At 38.8% G+C, this 13,403-nt stretch overlaps 1 protein-coding gene and 1 pseudogene across 2 annotated transcripts in view; one reads left to right on the top strand and one right to left on the bottom strand.

The window, feature by feature from the left end:
- The window catches only part of MAN1A2 (mannosidase alpha class 1A member 2), a 61,798-nt gene that overhangs the window by 26,679 nt on the left and 21,716 nt on the right, over positions 1-13,403 (bottom strand). The window lies entirely within an intron of this gene.
- On the top strand, positions 3,964-7,088 carry LOC117661841 (signal peptide peptidase-like 2B pseudogene; annotated as a pseudogene). Its single transcript, XR_015732342.1, has one exon. The product of XR_015732342.1 is annotated as a signal peptide peptidase-like 2B pseudogene (transcript).

Here is a 13,403-nt window from a genome sequence, read left to right as displayed (position 1 = left end):
TCAAAATCCAGTATTTCCATGATAAATATATCATTTACAGATATCCTTTCCAGGGCCATTATCCACTTACCAACTGAAACAATACTTCATAAATATTTAATGTCCTTATATAGAAATCAAATAAAGATTAGACTAAGAATACAGAAATAATTAAAAGAACACTTTTATGAAAATAATCATTCACCAACATTTACAATATGGGGCTGGTCTTGAGGCTAGCAATTCTGGATTACAAAAGTCTGGTTGTTTACCTCAGAACAAAGAGTTCTTTCTGATCATCATCTGCTGCAACCAGTTGAGTCCAGATTCTTTTTAGGCCAGATATGGTAGCCCAAACTACTTTTACCAAGTAATTACTAAAGGTATTCCTCATTTAACAATCATTCACTCAGCAACGATTCAATGTTGCAACAGCATTGAACAAATGGAATTTACAACATATTTGTATCCTGAATCGAGGGATTACAGGGTTGTAAAAGGAAAAAAAAGAAGTATCCTGGTTTTATTACTTTTACAAATAATACAAGGTGGTGAACATATCCAACACCACCTTTCTCCTCCTATTTTCCCCACAACAATAACCCTGTGAGGCGACTTCGGCTAAAAAGTATGACTGACCCAAGGTCACCCAGCTGGCTTTCATGGCTACGGCGGGACTTGAATTCACGGTCTCCTGCTTTCTAGCCTGGGGCCTTAACCATTAGACCAAACCAGCTCTCAAACTTGTCCTTGAAATTACACCTATTGCAGGGTCTTCTCATTTATATGATAAGAATCTGAGTGTTGGGCAGTCTGCTTGCATTTATGACCAAAGTATGCTTCAATGCCCCCCACTCATCTATCGTGCTGCCATCTCTGCTCTTTTGTCCTGCACTCCACTGCTCTGCCACCCTGCCATGTACTACATCTACTGCCCTGCTCACCCTGCTGACCTTCACCATCTTCTTCCTCCTGCTGCTCACAGGCAAACTTGGCTTGGTCCTCCATATGGCAGTTGCTGGCTCCATGAGCCTTGCCATAGAGTCAAGCCATGTGTGCATCAAAAGTATAAGGAAGAAGATGGTGAAGCTCAATTGGGACTGCAGAGTGAAAGGTAGCCAAAAGGGCAGTGATAGGGAGTGGGAGGATAAGTGGAGCAGGCAAGATAAGAAAAATGTGACCTAATGATGACACAGTCCTGGCCTAATGATTGCAACTGGGAGTAATGGAACTATCATTGCTAAGCAGTGCGATTATATGAAGTTTTGCCTGGCAATCGCTTCACTTAATGATATAAATTTCAATCCCAGTTAGGTTCATTAAGTGAAGACTACCTGTACCTTCAAGACTTCTACAGCATTTCCTGATCGAAAAGTTAATGGGTGTGATGGGCTGCATAATGCTGATCAGCAATTTTTGGGCAGTCTTCAAATTCAGTTCAAGTTGTTAAAAAAAATATTATGGCCAAAAGCTAGTAAAATCAGTAGTGACATGGAATACTACTTCTCTAGACAACGATTAGTGGCAAATTGAAAAACTCTCAAAGGTATCACTACTTGGAAGAAGGAAATTTAATGACATTTGTGCTCCTGTTATGATAATTCGAGTTCTGCAATCTAAAATCCATTCAGGCATTAGTGAAACTAGAGCGTTCACAAGGTGAACAACCAGATTATGCCCCATACCGTAAGTAAATATTTACTAAATAAGTAAATAAGCATGTATGTATGTGTACTTAGTGCCTTCAAATTAGTGTTAACTCCTGGTGACTCTCTGAATTAGTCCCTGTAGTTTTCCTAGCAAGGTTTGACAGAAGTGCTTTGTCATTGCCTTCTTCCTTGAGCTGAGAAAGAGAGGGACTGGCCCAAAGCACCCAGCTGGTTTTGTATGGCAGGACTAAAACTCAGTCTCCCGGTTTCTAATCTGATGCCTCAATGATTACCCCAAACTGCCTCTCCTGTTATTTCTCAAGTACTTTATGTACAGGATCTTAGCACACATTCAATATGTGAGAATTGTTTCTATTGCAAGCTGAAAATGCAACTGTCAATGGTAGTTTGATGTGATTTGAGCAATGTTGTTGACAGAGGGGTTTAAATTGAAGGACTCAATTATGAGCACCATGGTTTCTATAATGATAAAAAATAATTATGTGTAAATCCTGAAGAATTTTTAGAATATCAAAAATAAACAAAAATATCTGTTTCAATTGCTTACCAGCTGAAACAATTCTCAAACCTTTGTGAAACCAAAAGCTTTCTTTAGGCCCAATTAATTGAAAACAATGTGAAGACGTAACAGGAAGTAATATTCTAAACTACATACATAATTCTACATACAACATTCTAGAACCCTGATGGTGAACCTATAGCACATGTGCCAGAGATGGCACTCAGAGCCCTCTCTGTGGGCATGCGCACCGTTGCTCCAACCCAGCTCCATAGCATTTCTCCGTTGCATTTCCCACTGTCATTTGCAGGACTAAAAAAATGCATGAAACAGCATTCTGCCTTCATCACAGTGCATTTGCTGTTGCTGCCTCCATGCCCTGCCCCTTGTGCAGCACAGTGAAATTTAGTGCGCTTCAGTGGGGGAGACGTGGTCCTGTCCTCCTCCTGGAGCCCATTACAACGCGGAGCCACAATGCAACCCTGTGTCGTCTTGGGTCGCTTTAGCATCCTGGATGTCAGTTGCTTTTCCTGCAGAGCTGCCTGTGTTGGGATGCCCCGCCTCCCTGGCGGCCAGCTGGGCTTTCCGCCAACAGCTGAGCGTGGGTGCGCTGCTCCTGGGCTCTTCGGCCTCCAGACGTCAGACTCCCACCACCCAACACCAGTTCAGGAATTCCTTCAACCACCACCCCCAGGGGGGGAGAAAGAGAGAAGAAAAGAAAGAGAGGGGGGGGAAAGAGAGGGAGAAAGAGAGAGGGAAAGAGAGAGGGAAGGAAAGGAAAGAGAGAGAGGGAAGAGAGAGAGAGGAGGAGGGAGAGAAAGAGAGAGGGGGAAAGAGAGAGGGAGGGAAAGAGAAATGATATTACAAAAGTTTTTCTTTTTTATTGTTGCTAAACATAATATTTCAAAAGAAAAAAATGAAGGGGCATAAAAGTACATTTATCATGTTTTTCATGATATATCATGTTTTTCTTAGAACAATTAGCTGAATTCTGCCTTGCTTATCATTATTTTAGGTAGTAAAACCTCATTATTCAGGTTAAATTACCATGCTAGCACTTTACGATAAATAAGTGGGTTTTGGGTTGCAGTTTGGACACTCAGTCTCTAAAAGGTTTCCCATCATTGTTCTAGAACATTAATCAAAACTAGAGAATGGGAAACCTGGAGAGAGAATTTAAAGTTATATAGAACTCATAGAAAGAAATACCAATAACCCTCAGGCCAATTCAGGATTTACTCCAATCCAGCACTGGAAATAATCCTGAGAATTTATCAAACTTGAGGCTGGATCTCAGGCTATAAAAACAACCCTCTACCGTAAGCATTTCCCTCATTTATTTAATTTATATTTAAGATATTCAAATTTTAAATGTTTGATTTTTTTTAAAATTTACAATCACATTACTCCACGTTTTCACATTTTGATTTTTATTTGATGGAATATAGGTACAGTACATATTTTCCATTACAACATTAAGTAATGCAATTTCTTTAATGTTGCCTTTCTGAACTACAGTTTGTCATATTTTCTACTCTATTTTGATAAATGTATTATCAACACTGGCCACCATTGTGAATGAGTGAATGCAAACCCAAAACGTGAGTTATTACCAGATTTATCTTTTTCTGTAAAAATATAAAACATGCTAAATTTAAATATAATTAAGCTTAAATATTGCTGAAATTATATTTAAACTAATTACTTATGGCTAGGACAGCCCTTTTTCAATGTAGTATTTTTGGCCTCTGAACGCTGGAAGTCTGAAAATGTCATCACAACAGGTAGGGAAATTCTAAATTTTAGGTTTTGGGGGCTTAAACTCAAAATGCAAAAATTAATCCAAATTTACAGAAAAGATTTAAGGCTTTGGAAATATAAAATGAATGTCTAAAAATGTGTTCAGAGTTTAAAAAAATAACCTTGGGATGCTAGAATCCATATAGAGCCCATACCATTCTTCACCTCTGGTACAGAAAAGCTAACACTGAAATAGTCCATATATAAATATGGAAGTCTTCCCTCTTTCCATACATTAATTTAATGTGTCATACATTCAAGGCATCTTTCTCTCTGTGTGTGTGAATATGTGTGTATGTGCATAAATGAAAAATCTAAAAAATATGGAAGACTTCAGGAAGCTTTCTTTTCATAGCTATTTCCATGTCTCCATGTAACTATTTGCATAATACTTTAATATAATCAAATTTTATGGTAACATTTGTGAATGATTCAGTATTTACATCTTCATTATGTAACGAACATTATAACAATGACGAACAAAAAAATCTCTGATCAATGGCAAGGTGAGGTACTCCTGTAAGCACCATTCCTGAGTTTTTATTGTGGGTCTCCTTGAGGCCTTTTTTGAATCAAAAGACTGTACATAGGCTATGTGTTTCCAATCTAACCTGAAAGGTAGTTTTTATGTGCAATGGGACTTATTCAGATGGGAGAATGACCAGGTAGCCATGAAAAAATATTTGCTCACCAGCAGTAATCTCAACAGTAAATTGTTTACCAATTATGGAGAAAATTCATTGTAAAACTCATTAATCTTATTATCCATCGCATGGTTTTGAAGACACGAAAGACATATGCTCTAATATAATCCTTCATACTTCAAAACAAATATTGAGACATTATACAAGAAATATTTGACATCACATCAGGTAGCCTTTAAGGACACTGAAATATTCACATTACAGTTGCTTCACAAAAATAACCAAATTAACTGCCACTTTGTAATTCTGTTTCCCTATTTAATATGTAATAGTCTCATTGAGCTTGTCTGTACAAAAGGCAGAGCCAAATGTCTATGAAAAAAGATGAAGCCTGCAATGCAGCAGACAAAGGTGGATAACTGTATCCATGGTAAGAAAAGTGGGCTTATTATGTAACAAACAAGATTGGTGGTTATAGCCATGGTGAGGAGATAAAAGTTATCAGGAAAGAGCTTATCATGTAGCAAGCATAGGGACTTGGGCTTTCTACTGAAGATCAAAAAGAGCCCAACCTCTTCTAGAAGACAGGAACAAAGCCCAGTTACTGTTTGTACCAAAGATGAAGGTAGATGACAGAATGTCAAAGAGAATGATACTGCTGTTCATCAGACTATTTCTTACTTTTATTCCATCTGTGTTAGCTCAGAAACCTGGAGTCTTCCACATCAGGCCAGAAAAAGGAGGTGATTACTGTTTTCTTTTCCCTTCACAATGGATAAAATCATATCAGGAAGACAACAAGAAACGCTGGTTTGACCTTGAGTCATTTACTCAGAACTTCACCTATTCAGCCATGTGTTGCTTGCCTTCATTCTTTGGGGAAGATGACAATGATGGAGGTGGATTTAGTACAAGAATTGCATCTATCAGACAGGGAAATTGCAATCTCTTTCAGAATGCAAGACTCCATCAGATTAATAGTACAGAGGGGCTTCTGATTCTTGGTGGAGACGCTCCATATCCAATGAAAAGTTTGAGATCTGGATACAACTGGGGCCACTGTGAAGAGATTACTCTCCCGGGATTTATGCTCAGTGATGTGGATATCCTTTATTTAATATTCAAAAATCTGATTAGAAATTTGTTATACAAAACTGGAATCATCTACTTGATGGCAATGGGCATAGTCACCATAGGAAGCTACTGGGCAGGAAGCACAGAGAAGAAAAAACAAGACAATATAAAAAATCAGGGCCAAACACAAGATTTTGATGAGATATCAATTGATACCAATGTCTGCTTCACATGTACCTGTATGGTAATGGGCACCTTCATACTTCTTTCTCTCTACTGCTTCTATGATTATATGATGCATGCAATGATTGGCATTTTCTGTATTTATGCATCTTTTAGCCTATACTGGTGTTTGACTCCATTTGTGAACAAACTCCCATTTGGGCAACATTTAGTCCATTTTCCATATTTTCATAAAGATCTAGAAATCAGAGCACTGCTTCTAGCAATGCTGTGTTTGTCTGTCAATGCAACCTGGATTATTTTCCGAAATGAAAACTGGTGGAGCTGGGTTTTGCAAGATGTTTTAGGAATTTCAATTGGCATTTACCTTCTGAGAACAGTTCACATGCCTACCTTAAAGAACTGCAGCTTGTTTCTGTTCACTCATTTGTTTTATGATATACTTTGCCTGTTAGCCACACCTTTTCTAACCAAAACAGGTAAAGACATTACAGATATGACAATATTTGGGTCATCTAACTCAGAAGAGATCCCTTTTCTGTTGAAAGTACCAATATTATCATCAACATCCTTTCTGGATAATGCTTCATTTACTGCTATAGGACTTGGAGATGTTGTACTTCCTGGTTTCTTGGTAGCCTACTGCCACAGATTTGATGTTCAAGTTGAGTCTCCAGGGATCTATTTCCTAGCTTCTATTCTGGCATACAGCTATGGTCTGTTGGTGACTTTTGTGGTAGCAACATTCCTACAGGCAAGTCAGTCAACTCTTCTATATTTAGTGCCTTGTATACTCATCACTACATTGACTGTTGCTGCTTTTCGCAAAGAAATAGTACTGTTTTGGACAGGTATTGAATCTGAAAATGAGATTATTCAACCTTCTTCACAAAAAGTCATCAAGCATTCAATTACACTGAAAAAGTCAGAGGAACAGCTCCATGGGCTAGAAGAGGAAAAAGATATTATTACTGTCACATTCCACCTAGAAGAGCTTAATAGTGACAACATATTCACAAAGCAATTATCTGACCAAAAGAAACACACAGAGAAGATGTATTGCACATTAAGCCACGCAGCACTTCTCAATCAACATCTGGTGTACCAAGAGCTGATTGGAGATGCTGAGCAGCAATATCTGGTTGGAAAAAACAACCTCTCATCTATTCAAATTTGCAACAATCTGGATGATTCAGATTGATCAAATGCAAGTCCATTAAACTTCCTTTGGGGCAAAAATCACTACACTGTCATTTTTATTGTGAAAATCAGTAGTTCTGAATCACTACACATCTATTGAAGCCACTACCAGGGTCACTAACATGACCAAGAAACAGAGCTTGAGAGAAATCTATGGCTAAAGGGCCCAGCTACACAAATAGCTGGGATAATAACAAGCTTGACTTTTATTATCTGGAGTTATCAGGAATAAAAACAATGCTTAGGAATGCATCCCCATAAACAACAATTACACTTGGCTTCTAAGTGACATGCCAGGGCCAAACTCCAAGACAAAATGTAAACTGCATTTAACTTATGTTTAAATTTAAAACTGATTGTAGCTAATAATATTATCCAATTATATATTTAATCATTTTTGCCTTGTCTCTGGAAGACACATCAAGGTTGCATGTGCATCTGAGCTTTCAATCAGATACTACTGCAAAATCTGTTCCCTATTCATGATGTTGTGATCTCTATACCCTGCATGAACAGGAACTACACAAAGAGGTTCAAGTTGTATCTTATCTTCGGCTAAAAGACTCCTATTAATTTTATTTTCACATATAATATTATTTATTTTGTCAAGTTTTACTCCATCGGTAAATACAGAAGGCCGAATACGTGTCAATTTGACATTGAAACATGCTAAGTTACTGTTAATATTAACAGAGGGGAAAGGACTTGAACATTGTTAAATTTAATTACTCAAAGACTGTCAGTCATCTGACAAGATTTAATTACAGCTTTTAAACCTCCCTGTATTTCAACTGCAGTGTAATTCAATACACTACTAGTTATTTTATGGAAGAATACATTTTGTGGAATTAAATCGAAACCAGTATAAGAATTACTCAATGAAAAATAAAGCAGAAAAGTTTTTGTACCATACATAAACTAGAATAGTGATGAAGAATCACCAGTCTGAATGCTGGTTGTAATATGCAGTGCCTTCCTAATTTTTTTTTTTTAAAAAGTTTTCAACATAATAAAGATCTCTCATCTTGTTCTCAAATATACTGCATATTTGGACTTGCTTGTAAATATATGCAGTACTCTTTCTCTTTATTCTAAATTTAATTCTGTCAATCAGTCATTTGTAGAACACTGTTTGGTTATTTTTAATGAAAACTGAAAACCAAAAATGTTATCAAAGAATATTTTGCTCAACCCTGCTGCATAAATACTGTATTTTTCGGACTATAAAACGCTCCAAATAGGGGTGGGTTCTACTTACCTTTACTACCAGTTTGCAGCGGGGCCGCGCACCCCATTTTTGGCCTTCATGTGTTCCAGTTTTTAGCCCGTTCCAGGCAGTGGATATCGCTGCAGCCATCACCTATCCCCACACCTGGAACGGGCCAAATGCAGGACATGCGGAGGCTGAAAATGGGGCATTTGGAGGCCGAAAATGGGGTGTGTGAGGTGGTGAAAGGCAGCAGCAGTGATGGGTGGCAACAGCTGCGACGGGTGGTGGTGATCCCTGCAGCCTGGAACAAATGATAGGCAGTATTCCGGGAGGCCGATCAAACCACCAATCGGCTGCTTGTGCTAAATCAGGCTGTGCTGAAGCTGACCAGGCTGTTTGCTGTTTGCTGCAAGGAGGTGGGGGCTGGTGGGTGGGGGCTGACGGGTGGGCGGGGCTTCAGCAACATTCGCTGTATAAGATGTACAGACATTTCCACCCACTTTTTGGGAGGGGGGAAGTGTGTCTTATACACCGAAAAATACAGTACTTATAAAATTTTATACAGTGCCAATATGTTACAAAATCTCATACTATTGGCATATGTTTACAAATGGAAAACTTGTATTCTCCTTTCTCTTGGCAACTTTGGTGACACTTCATAATGATTCAGACTTCAACCCAAATAGTTGTTTAATCCTATAATCCCTTTGGCATAGCCTAGCTTTTCAGTGCCACAAGTTAAAATTCCTGCCTTTACATCAGCCATCTGAGAAAATAATTTTTTATATTTTTAAATTATTAATCAGTTTGACAGCTTGTTCCATTGTTTATTCAAATATTTATAAATTATCTCTTCACTCAAAACAGCTGAAACAAACAAATTCATAAAACAATTTAAAATTAACCAGAACAAATAAACTTTAAAGCAACAAGGGCAAAGCCATTCAAAATTCAACATATGTAAAAACAGATTTTATTGCCAATCTAAAAAATAGCAAAGGTGAGTTAAATCTTAGTTTTTTAGAAAGAGGATTCCAACGCCAAGATGCAAGCATAGATAAAATTTTGCTATGTATCTCCATCAATTTAACCTTTTAGCATTCAAGCCTTCTAAAGCAGATTTAAAGTGATAGCAATTTTCACATGACCTTTAACCAGTTAGCTTATTTAAACACATATGAACTGGGCCTAAAAACAAACTCAAAGCCATTTTTTTTTATTCAAGAGTTTATAAAATATTTTTATAAAATATAGAATTTTATAAAAGCTATAAAATTCACAAAATCTGCCTGCATCGAAACCTAATCCAACTAACACATTTAGGTACTACCATGTTTCCCTGAAAAGAAGACTGGGTCTTATTTATTTTTTTTACCAAGACTGTCTTATTTTCGGGGGATGTCTGATTTTGCGGCCAGCTGCCCACTCCCTCCTACCATCTGCTTGCCCATGGCCACAATGGCTTACAGGGCTTCCCAGGGCAGACACACCTGGACAGAGAAATGACAGAGACGGAAGCTTCATCTACGTGCAAATGGATCACTTTGAAACGGAGTGATTAGCTCCATTTCAAAACGCCCCATTTGGAAGTAGATGAAGCTTCCAATCTCCCTCTGAGCGAAAAGTGTGCAGCGGAGCCAGAGGCATGGGGTGGGGAGGAGGTGATTCCAATGCACTGCCCACTCTGTCCCTCAGCTTGCCTGCAGCCATGCCAAAAAAGACACACATTGGAATCGCTGGCTTCCCCCATGCCTCTGCCTCCGCCTGCTGCCAGTGCCTCTGCACAAGCTCCCATGAGCCAGGCAGCCGTGCAGCATGTCCAGATCGCCTTTCTCTGCCCCCCGCCCTGCCTCTGCCTCCCTGCTCGGACTTATCTGCGCTGCACCAAGGGATCAGCGGGCTACAGCTGCTGCCAGACACCATCAGCCCCCACACTCTTAACCACCTCCTGTGCTGGGCACGCCCATCCCTTATTTTTTTAGGCTTATTTTTGGGGTACAGCTTATTTTAGGCCCATCCCCAAAAATCAGGCTAAGGCGTATTTTTTGGGTGGGTCTTATTTTCATGGAAACACAGTAGCAACACTTTCCGAATATTCTCCAAGAGTGGTTCCACATTAAATTGTAATTATCTAGATTGATGGTTGAGCATAAGTAATTATGTGCAGAGTCTAATCAAAGTTCATCTTTTCATCTCAGCCACCAAACTAAAAAACCCACAGCTCTTCGAAGATTTTTTTTCCTTCACTTGAGTGGAAACCTAATCCACTCAAGTGAAGAAAGTGGAATCCTGAAAATTAAAATAGGGCTGACTATGGAGAGTTGTCTGATGATTCTACCAGCTATGCAAAGATAAATACCGTATTTTTCGGCGTATAAGACGCACCTTTCCCCCCCCAAAAGGGGGTGAAAATTTAGATGCGTCTTATACACCAAATGTAGCCCTGACCACCCACTGGCCCCCACCCTTTGGCCTGTGCCTCGCAGCAGTTACCTCCTTGCAAGCAAACAGCAAGAAAAAACAGCTCCTTTCAGCTTCAGCATAGGTTAATTAGCACAAGTTGATTAGATCGGTCTCCCGACTCTCAGCTGATTTGCTCTCAGCTGTTTTGCGCAGGGCTCTGCTGCTTGCTGCAAAGAGTGCTGGAGCAGATTTTTTTTTCCCTAGCTATGCTGAAAAATGAAACTGAAAGTAAAGCAGGCTCTTTGCTGCAACGTGGCAAAATGAGGCAGAGAGACATTTCTTTTTCTTTTTCCTCACCAAAATGAAGGGTAATATTGTTTTTTTTTAAAAAATAGATGAGGAATAAATATGGCAAAAAGGAAATATAGAATTGTAAATTTAATTGAAATGACTAAACATTGTTTAAATTTGTGAACCAGCCAAATACTCTGTTCAAAGAAAATACATTGCATGTTTGTATGTGTGTTTGTCTAAAAATTTTTTTAAAAACTTAAAAAAAAACGACAACCAAAAAAGGTAGGTGCGTCTTATACTCTGGTGCGTCTTATACTCCAAAAATACGGTAGTTCACAGAAATTAAGTTACAAAGTGTACCATTCCCTGATAAATATCACTGAGTCAACTTGCTGGGGATAACTTTTCTGCTCTTTCTATTACTCTGGTAAGCAAGGTAGTTCTGGGAACTCTCCTTTTTTCAGGCATTTTGTGATAAATTGTAGAAAAAAAGTTTTGTTATTGTTTTTAAAATGATTCCACCTCTCCCAATCTTCCAGGCTTTTCTAGAAGGACATGAGAGATCACACAAAGCAAATCACCCATATAATGAGTAAATCAAGACACAAAGCAAACTATCTTTTTGCAGACGTATTTCCAACTATTAGCAGTCAGGTTGCTACTTTTGTTCTATCATTTAAATTTACCGGTAGAAAGAAATATTTAAGTTCTCAGTTGTAGTTCTGCTTTTATCTTGGGTCAACCTTCTTATTTCTAAAATTTCTTTTAATGAGTTTAATAAGTTATAGAGATGTCATTAAAAAAACAATTAGAATTGTTACCTAAGATGTTCTTAGGGCTTCTGGTTAATTTTATATTCAATATCTCTTCCTGGATAAAATTCTAAAATAACACTGTAGCTAAATTTGCATTATTGCATACGCAACTCATGAGGAATTAGTTAAGCTGTAGACAGTTTAAAAGTAAATAAGATTTACTTCATCACTGTAATTCATCTAGTGTTAACGTCCTCATCCTCATGCTACCATTTGTTTTAGTCTGTGATCATAAATAGAGTTTGATTAATTAAAGTCATATTCACACATTTAGATAAATCAGGGGTCACCAACCTTTCGGACCTCAGGGACCACTAAATTCATAATTTTAAATCCCGCGGACTACTAATATGATCTGCCTAATGACTGGCTGGGTCGGCGTGACTAGGTGGTCATGTGACTGGGTGGGCATGGCCAATTCCTCGCCTCCCTGCCTGGGCTCCTTAGGGCCCCAATAAGAAGCAGTTGTTGGAGCTAAGCAGCCACCATGAGAAAGAGTTGGCAAAACAGCTCAGTTCAAATGGGATCTGACGGAGAAAGAGGCTCAGCAGAAGCGCCTCACTGAGGACTACAAGCATAGGTTTTCCAAGCAGAGGGAAGACATGTGGGAGTGCAAGGCTAGGTACCAGTGCCTGGAGGCTCAGCGGGCTGAGGTGGTCAGCCAGTTCCAGGCCATGATGCAGTCCCACTGGAACAAGGCCCTCCGGCTCTTCGCCACCAGCGGCACTTACCTCCAGCCTTTGCCCAAAACCCCGCACCAGGAGGCCGAAGCAGACCCCAAGTCAGAATTTCTGCCCCCCCCCCGACCCACACAAAAAGACCTCGAAGGGGGACTCTCTGCAGCAACACAAATGTTCATTGCATGTATTCATCCCAAGGGCTGTAGCTTGAGGACTCCTGATCTATCAAAAATGCAAAATAATTTTTCTGCGGACCGCGAAAATTTTCTTACGGACCACTAGTTGGTGACCACTGATATAAATGGTTATAGAAAATCAGCAACTAATTTTCTGCTGTGTTAAGATAAATTTTATAATGAAAGGACATTTTAATATCTTTTACAGGTAGTCCTCAATTTACGACCACAATTTCCCAAAATTTCTGTTGCTAAGACATTTGTTAAGTGAATTTTGCCCCATTTTATGACCTATCTTGTCACAGTTGTGAAGTGAATCACTGCAGTTGTTAAATTTGTGACTCGATTGTTAAGCAAATCTGGCTTTGCTTTGTCAGAAGCTTACAAAAGGTGATCACATGGCCCCAGGACACTGCAACCATCATAAATATGAGTCAGTTACCAAGCATCTGAATTTTGATCATATGACCATGGAGACGCTGCAATAGTTGTAAGTATGAAAAACTGTATGAAAAAGTCGCTTCTTTCAGTGCCATTGTAACTTTGAACATCACTAAATGAACTGATCTTAGTTAAGGACTACCTGTATTAAGCCAATTAATCCAATATTCTTGTGTATTAACTAATACTTAATCATATTATCTTGCATAAAGTCTTAATTTTTATTTATTTGAATCATGCCTTTATTATTTTTACTCCTCCTATTTTCCCCACAACAACCCTGTGAGGTGAATTGGACTGAGATAGAGTGACTGGTCCAAAATCACCCAGCTGGC

This window comes from Pantherophis guttatus, chromosome 2 (genome assembly GCF_059756535.1).
Source record: "Pantherophis guttatus breed Tessera chromosome 2, ASM5975653v1, whole genome shotgun sequence".
In the NCBI taxonomy this organism is placed as follows: domain Eukaryota; kingdom Metazoa; phylum Chordata; class Lepidosauria; order Squamata; family Colubridae; genus Pantherophis; species Pantherophis guttatus.
The sequence above is the reverse complement of the archived record's forward strand: the minus strand, read 5'-3'. Positions and strand labels throughout refer to the sequence as shown.